Source organism: Colobus angolensis, unplaced genomic scaffold, assembly GCF_000951035.1.
Source record: "Colobus angolensis palliatus isolate OR3802 unplaced genomic scaffold, Cang.pa_1.0 Scaffold670, whole genome shotgun sequence".
NCBI classification, from domain to species: domain Eukaryota; kingdom Metazoa; phylum Chordata; class Mammalia; order Primates; family Cercopithecidae; genus Colobus; species Colobus angolensis.
Genome location: NW_012120377.1, coordinates 80242 through 96384, shown reverse-complemented (window position 1 = coordinate 96384; position 16143 = coordinate 80242).

Here is a 16143-nt window from a genome sequence, read left to right as displayed (position 1 = left end):
ATGATAGAATGGAAAGAGAATATTGAGTCATCAATGTTCCAATGGCACAAGAAAGACCCAGGGTCAAAATAGTTCTCGGTATGTAGAATAAAAAACAAAACAATAGTGCATACTATCTGAGGCCATTTGAATAAAATTAAAAAGCACACAGGTGAAGTCTGTACTATTAGAAGCCAAGATAATGATTACCCTTGGCAGAGGGGTAGTAACTGGAACAGAGCAAGAGGATATCTGAAGTATTGGTAAGGTTATACTTCTTACTCTTTGTGCTAGTTACATAGGGATGTTTATTTTGTGAAAACCTTTTGAGCTGTACAGGTATAAGATTTCCAACCTTTTCTGTGTGTATGTTACATTTCAATTAAAAGAAGACTCTATGGATATTAAGAATTAGTACCATAATTAAATAGATTGGGCAAACATATAGAGAAAGTCAAAGGTAAATTGGATACGACCTTGAGAGAGATTTTGTTTATGGCTTTCATTTGCAGAGAAGGAGCAGAGGAGGCAAGCCATCTGTTAAGCCTTAGAAGGCAGATGGAAAGATGAATACCAGAGTCGAGAAGGGGAGAACTGCTGAGTGGATGAATGAAAGTTAATGGGTTATCTGGCAGCAATGAGAGCTCAACTGCATTTAATGAATTAATAAATTGATCTTACCTCTTTCCATATAAGATTTTGTACACAAAATAAATTCTGTGTATGGAAATTAGAAAACCAAGATCACAAAACGGCTTATATAATTGCAGTATTTTATTTGAGAATTTGGCTATGAGCTCCTGATGAACTAAATGAAAAGCTTTAAAATGGTCATTTCCATGATCTTATTGTTCACGAAGAGAAAACACAAGTTTCTCATGGGAAGCTATTCAAGCTATTCATGGTAGCTCATTCTAACAGATATTTCTCACTTAAGAATTTATATAGGTATGCAAAAGTGAAATAATAAATATAACCTCAAATGTATCCTTAAAACATATATTATTGTAGGATTCATAAGGCTGTTTTTAAAAGCATTTACCCATAAGAACAGAGGACATTTTGCCAAAGCTCAATAAAAATAGAGAATAAAATTTATGTAACATGATCTATTTGTAAATACTCAGATTTCTATTGGTCCATCTGACTCTAGGGAGAGAAATTTGAATATCTGGAACAATGTGTGGACTCATGTTCTACAGACCTCCAGGAACTTTATAAATCAAGAAGCAATATATTTATGATTTGAAGTATAGAAAGTCTTTATTTTAATTTACAATTCTTCTGTGTATTTGAAGGCCAACAAACAGATGACAATATTCTTAAATATTTTCAGAAGTGTCAAATAATCTAAAATACTCTACTTAAATAATAACTACTTTTCCCCCATCTTAGTTATAGGGCTCAGAATACTTACAAGGCAAACCAGGATTCAAAAATAAATCTGGATCTTATCTAGCCCTACCTGATTTTGAATACCAAATTTTTAATAGACCTAGTTGGAAGTATGATGCTTTATTTTCCCTAAAAAAAAAAACCTCATCACCTGGAAGGTCTAGCTGAAAGGAAACATCCAAACTTACTTGGTGTGGAAAAAGCTGGATACATATTATAGTCATGCAAATGAAAGAACATGGAAGTGTCGGTATGAATGTAGCTGAAATGATCAACCATGTGGGCCAGCTTAGATAGAGGTGGGTGTAAAAGCTGAAGAGACTGAGAGCCCTGAAGAGCCCTGAATAGAGAGGAAATTGTTGGCTCACTGGTGGCACATCAATGGAAGGAAGCAGACTAAGCATTCAGGCACAAACTGCGATGTGTAGATCTTTTGGTACATCTACAAAGATGCCTTGCAGTATAGATAAGAGGCCACAGCATGTTAATTTAATAATTGATTTGGTGTTCATTATTTTCAAAATATGGTTCAGAATCAGGAAATCAAAGTGGCTTGCTTTAGACAAAATTTAAACATCTGAATTGGGATTTTCTGTGGAGAGTTATGTGAAGGCTATTTTGACTGCAAAACAGAAGCTTGGTTCCTAAGTTATAGAGCCAACCACTGCAGAGACACTGTAGAGACTGTTCCTCATCAAGAGGAACATTTCTTCTTTTATTTTTTATTCATAAATACGTGACCTCATGGTTTCCTACTGTATGCAGTGAGTTATAATCTATTACTATCATTACATATTTTGATGCTAAAATTAACCTTGGTTTGAGTAGAGCTAGTCCATTCAATCTCTGTCCTTCTGCTGTAGTGTCATAATTCTTTTAACATCTTCTTACTGTCTGATATAACAAGATATTTTTGGCTCATCTTGTACTTTACCTGCCTTGGTCCTGAAATTGGCCATGTCTTTAAGAATTCTTGCTTCCTTTTAGTGAAGAATGCTATACAGAACCAAGCTTTAGGTGCTAGGTGTGCTCATTGATACTGGATGTTGTCACTTCCAGGCCCTTCAAGTAGATAAAGCTAGGAAATATATGTATGTACATATACGAATATATGTATGCATACACACATTTACATCTATATTGGCTTTTATAGTCATTCATATTTGTGAAAACTATGACTTTACATTGATTCTTCCAATTACAATCCACCACTACAGGGTTCTTTCTGTTTCTCTCCCTTTTTGTATTTGAATTCTCTTGTCTGACAGTGAGAACCTTGGTTTGTATTTATGATATTTACTAATATTCTTTTAACTATCATATTTACTAATTTTATCAGTTCCTTTGTAAGGAACAAATCTTCCATCTTCATTACCACCTATTCCTTCATGTAAATGCCCTCCTCACTCCTACACCCATGCCAGAATTCCCTTGTGTAGACCCATTCCTCACTACATGTGGAGTCTGACCTTTTGTATTTGGCTACCCCGATGCAAGAATGCTTACTTCATCCTATTTAGACTTTACCACCCCACTGCATGATGCACAGATATCAAATGCACCATTTAAAGCTTCTGACACCATATGAAAACTACCTCTTCAAGGAGATGCCCTTATGAACCCACACAGACTTAACACTTCATAGGAAACTACATCTCCGCATGGATTTCCTTCTCACTCTGTTTGAGTTCTGACACCTCATGCTGAGCCATCCCAACCTATGAAAGCCCTCCTCTTTCCCCTTGGGCTCTGCCACACCACCCAAAGCCAGCCCTGTCACAGTGACACCATTATCATACCACTGGGGAGTCCCATTGTGTTTTTCCCTTTTCAATCTGCTAGTGCTCTCACACCACAAGTGAAGTCACTCCCATTTGTGAACATCTTCCTCAATACTTTGATCTTGGAAACCTCACACTGGGGAGTCCTCCTATGCAAACATTTTGTTCACCTTACTTGGGCTTTGCTTGCCTCTTTCAGCCTTTGACAGCCTCTGATAGGGAGCATTCCTAAGTAGTGTCCGCCATGCTTGGGCTCAGACATTCTGCTCTGGGTCGACCTCTGTTCTTGTTTCTCTCCTCTACCCATGTAGATTTCCACCTTGCTCTATCTTCCACGATGCCTTTAGGAATGAAATATTAGGAAAGGGTAGAGAAAACAAAAATAAAGAGAAAGGAAGCAAGAAAATAGAAGGAGAAAGAGGTAGAAGAAAGAGAGATTCAATGCATTTTAAAGTATTCATAAATATCTTCCATTCTAGAATATTTTACAGTATTGTTACTATTTACCAAACCATGAGTTAAAACAATGGTGAGTTATAACTAGATTTTTAAATATATATATAGAATAATAACTGAATGAACAGAAAATATTAAATAGCTAATTATGGTTTCATGAAAAAAAATATAGGTAAATCTATCTATCCATCCATCGATGTGTTTATAACATGGGTCACAGGGTATTTTCAGTAGAACATGGTTCCAAAAGGGCATAAAATACTGAAAAATAAAATGTATGCACTATTGCATAATATAATTTCCTGATTACTTTGTATAATGTGTTCCATATGAAGGAAACTGATAGATATTATTAATTAAATTTTAAGGAGCTTATGAGATATATGAGAAATAAGAATACATAATCATTAGAAATCATAATGGGCTTTAGGAGCTTTGAGATATGATAAGGAGACAAAGAAATATTTGAATCCTGTCCTTGAAGAAGTATAAAAACAAGAAACATGTTAAAAAAAAAAAAAAAAAACGTAACGCTGTTGTTAACTAGGATTGTGCCAAGTCCAAAGCAGAGAATTCTGGTAAGGTGATAGGTCAGCCATACAGGCAGACTGCTCAGATATCCCTTTCAGAAAGAACTTGATAATTAGCTGCAAGGGATGCAGTTGGTTCACAGCTTCCAGCCGCAGTGCCTCAGGGTCTGCCGCACCACTGGAACCAAGGCCACTCTTTCCCTAGGAAGCGTCCAACAAATGACAAAGTACAGTCATGGTACTCTGGCATGGCCATTTTTGCCCATTTGCAGGATTCTTCTATGGGCAATCTTTGTGCCAGATCCCACCGTGCTGGCTGATCCTTTCCTGGAACTGTTATATGGGCTGAGATTTTTCCAACTGATTCTCTTTTCTTCCCCTTCTCCTTTCAGCATCCAAATACAAATGCTTTTCTTGCTCCTTTTCTTCTTTATCTGTTACTGAAACTACCCCCAATAAATCTTATGCACTTTTTACTCTTGTTCTCAGAGGATTCAATCAATATACCTAGTCTAGATTATGCTGCCAATTATAGACTCAAGCAGCCTCTTTCCTCCCTTCTAAATTTAGCATTTTTTCTTGGCATCATGCCATTCTCCATGGACAGAAGAGAGAGAATATTCTCTGTCTTTTATCGAGGAACAGGCCCTAAGCAGCTAGCCGCTCCTACACCAAGGTGGAAGAGAAAGAGCAAGAAAGTTGCATCCTGGTTTTCTTCATGCAATAAGAGGCTCTGGCCACTTTCCTGCTCTGGCCATCTAAAAACAAGAAGCAAAAACCAGAGAGCCAGGTCCAATATATAGCCACCGAGGGCAAAATAACTTTGATCATTCTAAAGGACCTGGAATTTGACTAAACAATTTACTTATTTCTCTTTCAGGGCTCTCATGTCACAAAAGGTTTTACCTCCTCTCAGAAACTAAAAAAGGAAAACAAATGGCAGAACTTGAAGAGACTCCAGAGACTCCTAGTTCTAAGAGTCACATTCTTCCATGCCATCTTGATGAACAAGTAATTATATTCTGCATGTAACAGAAATAATATGATTAGGATTTACTACAATATACTTTAATAAAGGCAAACATGTCATCTAAACTGCCTGAACATACCTCTGTTAGAAAAGTTGAAGAAAGACGATATAAATCATTTTTCTTCTCAAATTGTAAAAGTGCTTCTAAATACACTTTAGTAACTATATTAGGGGGAATTTTATTCCTAAAATTACTAATTATCTCTCTTAAAATGAATTTGCCTTCAAAGGGTAAATACACTTGTTTTCAACACCAAACTTTAGTGCATTGAATTATATGGTTGCCTGCCTTTATAATAGACTGAAGTCCAGAAGGATGAAAAAATACAATTACTTTTTGAACAGTTGTAACTTTATGAATGGAAAATGACAATGACTGTCTTAAAGATACATTTAATATACATGTTTGTAAGTAATCATCATCTGCTTGTTTGTAGTTTATGCAAACCTGGATGTTAAGTTATTTGATTCAGTAAAGTAAGGTATTTGCATTGTCATGAAATGTCATAAGTTTGACTTCCTTTTGCAGATTCAATTCCAGTCATTCAAAGCAAGCCAGAGACAGACTGAAGTAAGCCATAGCATTATTCATCATGTGCCGCTGCGAACAATGCTGCTGGATAACTTCAAGTGTTTTTAAGTTCTTCAAAATTATTTCTTGGTCAAATGAGAACCTCTACTCACAGATAAATGCATGGCACCTCCTCTGTCTTACTTGAGCAAATATGACATTTGAAAATCATCTCCCAAATCATACGACCACAAGATTATGACTATATATTGATATTAATTGTTAGCAATGGAGAAATGCAATAACAGATTTTTATTAAAGTCACATGCCACACATCTTCCTCTCTCTTCAGAGCAGGTCAGAAAAACATTAATCCTGAGATTAAGTTATACACTTAATCAAAGAAAGGTTTTCTTCTTCCTCTGGTTGTAGTTTGTGCATTTATTGAGAGAAAGAACATTCATTTTCTGCATATATATATAGTAGGCAAGATATAAAGTAGGTGCTGAATCATAAATGAATACTTTGATTGGAAAATAAATAATTTAGGAAGTATATTCTTTGGATTGTCTTTATATTTTAATTGGAATGTTGACTATAGACTGAGGTTTTGTTATTATCCGATGCTTTAATATGTTTCAAATTTAATGGCTATGGTTGAGCACGTTACAATTAGGTCCAAAGATTGATCACTAGATCAATAATATGGTTGCAGGATGCACTACATTCCAGCACCAATATCACATTCAGACTCTTCAGGATAATACAGCCTGCTTTATGTAGATACGTAAATGCAGTGCAGTGGAAGTAGAACAGAAGAAATTTCTCAGATGTCTCAGAGAGTCATGCTACCCAGCACTAAAACCAGCTATATGAGGTGGGTCATCCTGCAATTACTCAACTAAAAATGAAAATAAAATGCACAAGGTACAACGCAATGCCCTCTCATACCGTCTTGTTTCTGTGCATCTTATTTTCTCTTCAAAAAAATAGGTAGTTTCCATCTTGACTTCACTGTTAACCCAAAAATCATTCAAGGGCAGATTATATAATTTTCATGTATTTGTATACTATTGAGGGTTGCTTTTGGAGTTGATTTCCAATTTTGTTCCACTGTGGTCTGCGATACTTGATATAATTTTGATTTTCTTAAATTTATTGAGACTGATTTTGTGGCCTATTATGTGCTCTATCTTGGAGAATGTTCCATGTGCTGATGAGAAGAATGTATATTCTGCAGTTGTTAGGAAGAATGTTCTGTAAACATCTATTAAGTCCAATTGTTGTAGGGTATAGTTCAAGTCCATTGCTTCTTTGTTGACTTTCTGTTTTGATGATCTGTCTAGTGCTGTCAGTGGAGTATTATTGTGGAGTACTATTACTGTGTTGCTGTCTACCTCATCTCTTAGGTATAGTAGTAATCATTTTATAAATCTGGGAGTTCCAGTGTTAGATGTATATAAAAATAGAATTGTAATATCTTCTTGTTGGATTAATCCTTTTATCATTATATAATGTCTTTCTTTGTCTTTTTTTAAACTACTGTTGCTTTAAAGTCTGTTTTGTCCTAGAATAGTTACTTCTGCTTGCTTTTGGTTTCCATTTGCATGGAATGTAGTTACACAACTTATCAAAACCTCTGGGATACAGAAAAAGCAGTGCTAAGAGGAAAGTTCATAGCATTAAATGCCTACATCAAAAAGTATGATGGAGCACAAATTGACAACCTAATGTCACACCTCAAGCAACTAAAAAAGGAAAAACAAACTAAACCCAAAACCCAACAGAAGAAAATAAATAACAAAGATCAGAGCAGAACTAAGTAAAATTGAAACAAAAAATACAAAAGATAAATGAAACAAAAAGCTGGTTCTTTGGAAAAGATAAACAAAATTTATAGAGCATTCATGAGATTAACCAAGAAAAGGAGACAGAAGATCCAAATAAGCTCTATTAGAAACAAAACTGGAGATATTACAACTGACACCACAGAAATACAAAAGATCATTTGAGGCTACTAGTAACACCTTTACATGAACAAACTAAAACATGTAGAGGAAATAGATATATTCCTGGAAACATACAACTCTCCTAGATTAAAACAGGAAGAAATGTAATCCCTGAACAGACTAATAACAAACAGCAAGATTGAATCAGTAATAATAATAAAAACAAGTCAACAAAAAAATCTTAGGACCAGATGTCACAGCTGAATTCTACCAGGCATTCAAGAAGAATTGGTTCCAGTCACACTGATACTATTCCAAAATATAAAGAAAGAGGGAATGCTTCTTAAATAATTCTATGAAGCCAGTATCACCTTAATAACAAAACCAGGAAAGGACATATGATAAAGGAAAACTACAGACCAATACCCCGATGAACATAGACGCAAAAATCCTCAACAAAATGCGAACTGAATCCAATAACACATCAAAAAGATAATACATTATGATCAAGTTGGTTTTATCCCAGGAATGCATGGATGGTTCAACATAAGCAGGTCAATAAACGTCACACATCACATAAACAGAATGAAAAACAAAAGTCATATGATCATTTCAGTAGATACAAAAATGTATTTGATGAAATCCAGCATCTCTCAACAAAATAGGCATAGAAGGAACTTACCTCAAGATAATAAAAGCCACATATGGTGAACCCACAGCCAACCTCATACTGAATGCAGAAAAGTTGAAAACATTCACCCTGAGAACTGGTACAAGAGAAGGATGCCCATTTTCACCCCTTCTAATCAACATAGTTTTGGAAGTCCTAGTGAGAGCAATTAGATAAGAGAAAAAAAAATGTATCCACATAAAAAGGAATGAGATCATGTCCTTTGCAGGGACATGGATGAAGCTGGAAGCCATCATCCTCAGCAAACTAACATAGGAATAGAAAACCAAACACAGAGTGTTCTCACTCATAAGTGGGAGTTGAACAGTGAGAACACAGGGACACAGGGAGGTATACAACACACACTTGAGCCAGTCAAGGGGTGAGGGTTGAGGGGAGGGAGAACATTAGGACAAACAGCTAATGCATTCAGGGCTTAAAACCTAGATGACAGGTTGACAGGTGCAGTAAAGCACTGTGGCACGTGTATACCTATGTAACAAAACCACACATTCTGCACTGTATCCTGAAACTTAAAGTAAAATTTAAAAAAAGAAGAAGAAGAAAGAAAGAAAGATAGAAAGAAAAGAAAGAAAGAAAGAAAGAAAGAAAGAAAGAAAGAAAGAAAGAAAGAGCAATCAAATTGGAAAAGAGGAAGTCAAACTGTCGCTGTTTGCCAATGATGATTGTACACCTAGAAAACTCTAAAGACTCATCCAAAAAGCTCCTTTTTGTGATAAACTAATTCAGTAATGTTTCAGGTTATTAGATAAATGTACACAAAATGCTAGCATTGCTATACACCAACATTGACCAAACTGAGAATCAAATGGAGAACTCAATCCCTTTTCCAACAGCTGCAAAATAAAGTAAAATAAAATACCTAGGAATATATACCTAACCAATGAAGGGAAGGATCTCTACAAAGAGAACTGTAAAGCATTGCTGAAAGAAACCATGGATGACACAAACAAATGGAAACACATCTCATGCTCATTAATGGGAAGAATCAGTATTGTGAAAATGACCATATTGCCAAAAGCAATCTCTATAAATTCAATGCAATTCCCACCAAATGCCACCATCATTCTTCACGGAACTAGAAAAAAATTCTAAAATTCATGTGGAACCAAAAAAGAACCTACATAGCTAAAGCATACTAACCCAAAATAATAAATCTGGAGGCATCACATTTCCCAACTTCAACTTATACTGCAAGGCTATAATTACCAAAACAACATGGTACTGGTATAAAAATGGGCATGTAGACCAATGGAACAGAATAGAGAGCCAAATACAGCCAACAGATATTCGACAAAGCACACAAAAACATAAATGGGCAAAAGGATACCCTATTCAACAAATGGTGCTGGGAAGACAGGCAAGCCAGATGTAGAAGAATGAAACTGGATCCCTATCTTTCACCTTATAGAAAAATCAACTCAATATGGATCAAAGATTTCAATAAAAGACTTGACACTATACAAATTCTAGAAGATAACATGGGAAAAACTCTTCAGGACATTGGCTTAGGCAAAAAAATCATCAATATTACCCAAAAAGTAAATGCAACAAAAACAAATGTAAACTAGTAGGACCTAATTAAACTAAAAAGCTAAAGAAATAATCAGCAGAGTAAACAGACAACCCACAAAGTGGGAGAAAATATTCATAAAGTATGCATCCAATAAAGGACTAATATCCAGAATCTACAGGGAACTCAAAGAAATCCGCAAGCAAGAAAGAAATAATCCCATCAAAATTAGGCAAAGGACATGAATAGCCATTTCTCAAAAGAAGATATGCAAACAACTAACAAACATATGACAAAATGCTCAACATCATGAATCATCAGGGAAATGCAAATTAAAATCATGACGAGATACACCTTACTCCTGCAGGAATGGCCATTATTAAAACGTCAAAAAAAAATAGATGTTGGTGTGGATGTAGTGAAAAGGGAACACTTTTATACCGTTGTTGGGAATGTAAATTAACAACTACTATGGAAAACAGTATAGAGATTTTTTAAAGAACTGAAAGTAGAACTACCACTTGATCCGGCAATCCCAATACTGGGTATCTACCCAAAGGAAAAGAAATCATTATATGAAAAAGACACATGTATATGCATGTCTATAGCAGCACAGTTCACAATTGCAAAGATATGGACCAACATAAGTGCCCATCAATCAACGAGTGGATAGAGAAAATGTGGTATATATACCCCATGGAATACTACTCAGCTATTAAAAGGAATGAAATAATGTCTTTTGCAACAAATTGGATGGAGCCTTAGAGGCCATTATTCTAAGTGAAGTAACTCAGGAGTAAAAATGCAAATATTGTATATTCTCACTTATAAGCAGGAGTTCAGCTATGAGGATGCAAAAGCACAAGAATGATACAATGGGCTTTGGGGACTCAGGCAGGAAGGTTGGGAGTGAGGTGAGAATAAGACACTACGTATTGGGTACAGTGTACACTGCTCACGTGGCAGGTGCACTAAAATCTCCTAAATCACCACTAAAGAGCTGATCCATGTAACTGAAAATGACCTGTACCCCACAACTATTGAAATAAAAAACACTTGCATTATAAAAAGTATTGCCTTATTTAAGGGATGTTGTGATGAATTAGTAAGAAAATATATGTGAAATTATTATTTAAGGAATCTAGCCATAGTAAGTATTCAACAAAAGAGAGTCCCCAGCCACTTTCCTTCCCTTCACTCTCTTTTCCATAAATTAACCATAGATAAAAGTGGCAGAATTAGACTTCGATCCTGCAATAGTGCACCTGATATGCTTCCTCACATTTCATATTTATCTTTCAGATTGCTTGTTGTACCCACATTTTCTGTTGGTACAAATTGGAGTGACTATCATGACCTTCATTTGTTGACAGAGACATGAACAGGCAGAACACAGTGATGAAGGTCTCAATTCAGAGAGGAATTCAGTGCTGCCTGTGTCATAGCCTGGCTCTGCCACCTGCATTGATGATACATCATCTGTGGAAATTAACCCATCTTCAACTATTTGATGACTTCATTTGATAGTCATCAAAATGGAAACAGGTGCTTGTTCATCTCAAATCACTGTCAAATGGGAAGGATGAAGGTCTTGCACAGTATATGGTGCATCCACATTTATAAGCATGCTAAATTTGCACTATTCTAACTCTGCCACTTGGAAAATGTTTTAAGATATTATGTTGCATGAATGGGTTTGTGTATGTATTATTTGTTTAGTGAATAAGAGCTGAACAGAAGCTAATAGCTTTAATTAAATATAATGATTACCAAAAAAGGCAGTATGTGTGTGTGTATGTGTGTATACCTGGGTGTATATATACATGTATATGCACATACACACACACACACACACACACACACACACCTTTTATTCTTTTTGTGACAACCTTAGTGTGCTAGGCATATTCCTTTTAGTGACAAAATATCTAAACTAGAATAAATGAGGCTTGTGTGTGTTGGGGATGGAGATCTCATCTCTTATAACAAGTAAAATAGTAAGTGACCCCAGAGACTCCATAAGCTCAAATAATACCATCAGGTGTTTCTATCTCTTTCTTTTGCCTTCCATTTCTCCTTCTCTTTCTTAAATTCTTAGACATATTTCCTTCTTAGTGTTCTCTTTATGCTTTAACACAAACATATGGGCTTCCTTCATGTAGTTTTGTTGAAGACAAATGGAGGTACAGATAGCAGAAGACATGTGACAGCCAAGTTTAGCAGTCCCAGAGAAAAGATAACATTTCCCTCTCAGCACCTACACAGACAATTCCACAGAAGGCTTCTGTTTGACTTGATATGATTCACAGGACTATTCCTGGTTCAGTCACTGGGAGCAGAAGAGAAGAATCTTTAATTACACAAATGATCCTCTGTCATGAAGGAGGCAAAGCCTGCAGTGAGGAAGGACAGTTTCTCCAAATAAAGGTGTAGACTAGTACCCAAAGAAAGGAGGAAGATAAAAGCAAGCATCTATAATTACATCCCTCCCATTAGTTTTCCACTCTTCTTTCAATTCACAGAATTCCACAAATGACCTTTCCTTAGATAAGAAAAAATACACATACATACACACATACACAAAATCGATCCACTCTCTTCTCCTCTATAGCCACCACTGCATACCCAGGACATCTTGGAGGTAGAGTTTTCTTGATTTAAGATCCAGATAGTCAGTATACTACGATCAATTTATCCACTTCTGATATCTGCAGCAATTTGTGGTAAAAAAGTACAGAATATTTTCAATAAATTGCTTGCTGTGCTATTGGACAGGCATATAAGGAAACAATTGCATTAATGCCAGTTTTCCTAGAGGTCATAGGTTTTGCCTCCTAGTAGGTTCTACCTTATCCATTGTCCTTTGTGTTTGGCACTAAAAGGAATGTTGGAGGAGATTACCCTGCTGAGGTCTGTCCAGTCTTAGCATGCAGTGCATGTTTGAGTGGATTCTAGAGCCTAAAGATTGACTTAGAATTAAAGTGTGAAAGGCTTCTAATTGCCAGAATGGATTTATCTGACTTGCTTTGGCCAACTCAAACTAAGTGGATATGACACATATCACTTATGAATGACAGGGCATAATTCCTCATTATTACTTCCTACTGCCTTTTGAGATGAAGTCTTCATTGCTGTGCACTATTTTTGGGAGCACAGCTTTCTGGTGTTTCATGTTCTACTTATATTGTCATCAACAAATGAGCTTTTATTTAATAAACCTCTGATATGTGGTAGATTTCTTATGACATAACGTACGATAGTCTAACTGATACAAAGCTGCTACGCTCGAAAAAGAAGGAGGCAGTGTTCAGATAACAAACTAAAACATATCTATAAAAAATAATTGATAAATTGGACTTCATTGAACATTCAAAACTTCTGCTCTTTGGTAGACATTGTTAGGAAAATTAAAAGACAAGTCACAGACAAAAAGAAAATATTTGCAATTCATGTATTTGATAAAGGGTTTGTATCCAAAATATATAGACAACACTTAAAACTCAATTATGAGAACATAATCAACAAAGGGCTAGTTATTTGAACTTATATTTGATGAAGAAAGATATATCAATAGTAAATAAGCACATAAAATGGTACTCAGTATTTTATTCATTAGGAAAAATTCAAATTTCACTTATGAATATGTGTAACCAAGAGAAATAAAAGCAAATGTCCATTAAAAGACTTATACATGAATGTTCATAGCAGTTCTATAAACATTTTTTCATCAGTAAGTGAATACATTAACAAATTGTAATATGTCTATGCAATGGAATATCACTCAGCAATTAGAAGGAAAGACTATTAATAACTACAATAACATGCATGAATCTCAAAATAATTATGCTGAGTGAAAGGTGACATACAAAGAAATAGTACATACTGGGTGATTCCATTTATGCAAAATTCTAAAAAGTAAGTATTATAATGACATAGTGTGGTGGATGCTTGAGGATTGGAGTGGGGACAAGAATAGATAACAGAATGAGATTACAAAAAGTCATGAGGAGACAGTTGAATAACATATATGTTCATTATCTTGATTGTGGTGATGTTTTGATGGATGTACACATCCATCAAAACATCAAATTATCTACTTTAAACATGTGCTACTTTCTGTCAATTACAATTCAATAAAGCTGTTAAAATTTTCATGCAACTCCATACATTTTCGAATGACTTTTACTGAATGTAAATTATACATCTAAAAAGTAGAACACAAACCCTTTTACAATAGCTGCAAAAAATAAAATAAAATACTTAAGAATATACCTAACCAAGGAGATGAAAGACCTCTGTAAAGAAAACAGCAAAACATTGCTGAAAGTAACCACAGTTGATACAGACAAGTGGAAACATAGCCCAAACTCATGGAGGGGTAGAATCAATACTGTGAAAATGACCCTACTGCTGAAAGCAATCTATAAATTCAATGCAATTGCCAGCACAATACTACCATTACTCCTCATAGAACTAGAAAAGCAATCCGAAAATTCATATGGAACCAAAATAGAGCCCGCATAGCCAAACCAAGACTAAGCAAATAGAATAAATATGAAGGCATCACATTACCTGACCTCAAGATAACTATAAGGCCATAATCACCCAAACAGCATGGTACTGGTACAAAAATAGACACACAGACCAATGGAGCAGAATAGAAAACCCAGAAATAAAGCCAAATACTACGGGTTAGCTGATTTTTGCTAAAGTAAACAAAAACATAAAATTGGGAGGCGACACCCTATTCAACAAATGGTTCTGGGATAATTGTCAAGCCATGTATAGAAGAATGAAACTGGATGCTCATCTCTCACTTTATACACAAAACAACTGAAGATGCGTCAAAGTCTTAAGTCTAAGACCTGAATTCTAAAAGTTCTAAAATTCTGAATTCTGAAAATTCTAGAAGATAACATCGGAAAAACCCGTCTAGACATTGGCTTAGGCAAAGACTTTATGACCAGTAACCCAAAAGCAAAGCCAACAAAAACAAATAGATGGGACTTAAACTAAAAATCTTCTGCACAGCAAAAGAAACAATCGGCAGAGTAAACAGACAATCCAGAGTGGGAGAAAATCTTCACAATCTCTACCTCCGACAAAGACTAATATCTGGAATCTACAAGGAACTCAAACAAATTGATAAGAAAAAAAAAATCCCATCAAAAAGTGACCTAAGGACATGAATAGACAATTCTCAAAAGAAGATAGACAAATGGCCAAAAAACATATGAAAACGTGCTCAACATTGCTAATGATCGGGGAATGAAAATGAAAGTCACAATGTGATACCACCTCACTCCTACAAGAATGACCATAATCAAAAAATAATAGATGTTGGCAGGGATGTGGTGAAAAGGGAACACTTTTACACTGCTAGTGGGAATGCAAGCTACTGCAACCATTATGGAAAACAGGGTGTAGATTCCTTACAGAACTAAAAGTAGAACTACCATTTGATCCAGCAATCCCACTACTGAGTATCAACCCAGAGGAAAAGAAGTCATTATTTGAAAAAGATACTTGCACATACACATTCATAGTGTACAATTCTTAATTGAAAAAATATGCAAACAGCTCAAATGCTCATCAGTTAAGAAGTGGAAAAATATATATGTGTGTATGTGTAATGGAATACTACTCAGCCATAAAACGGAACAAAATAATAGCATTTGCAGCAACCTGGATGAAATTGTAGACCATTGTTCTAAGTGAAGTAATGCAGGAATGGAAAACCAAACATTGTATTTCTCACTCATAAATGGGAGCTAAGCTATGAGGATACAAAGGCATAATAATGATACAATGGACTTTGGGGACTCAGGGGAAAGTATAGGATGGGGATGAGGGATAAAAGACTACAAACTGGGTACACTGTATATCTGCATATTGCTCAGGTGATTGGTGCACCAAAATCTCAGAAATCACCACTAAAGAATTTATTCATGTAACAAAACACCACCTGTTTCCCAAATACCTACGGAAATAAAAAAAAATACACATGTACCTGCCATCCACACTTAAATAAAAGTACATTATTGAAATTATAAAAAACAATTATTTATAACTAATAAAATATACTTTAAAATAGCAACAGAGAAAACGATGAGGTGGATGTCTTTTGCATTAATCTAAACACTATATCCATCTTCTTTTCTTTTGCTATTTTAAACTTAATTGTTCAGTGACTACTTCCCATGACTTGACAGTTGGGCACTGAACCAATTGCTACTACTGGATTCAGTGAGCCATGTCGTTAGTCACACTGGATTTCTGCTAATAAAAATCCCTTCACCTATTCCTTA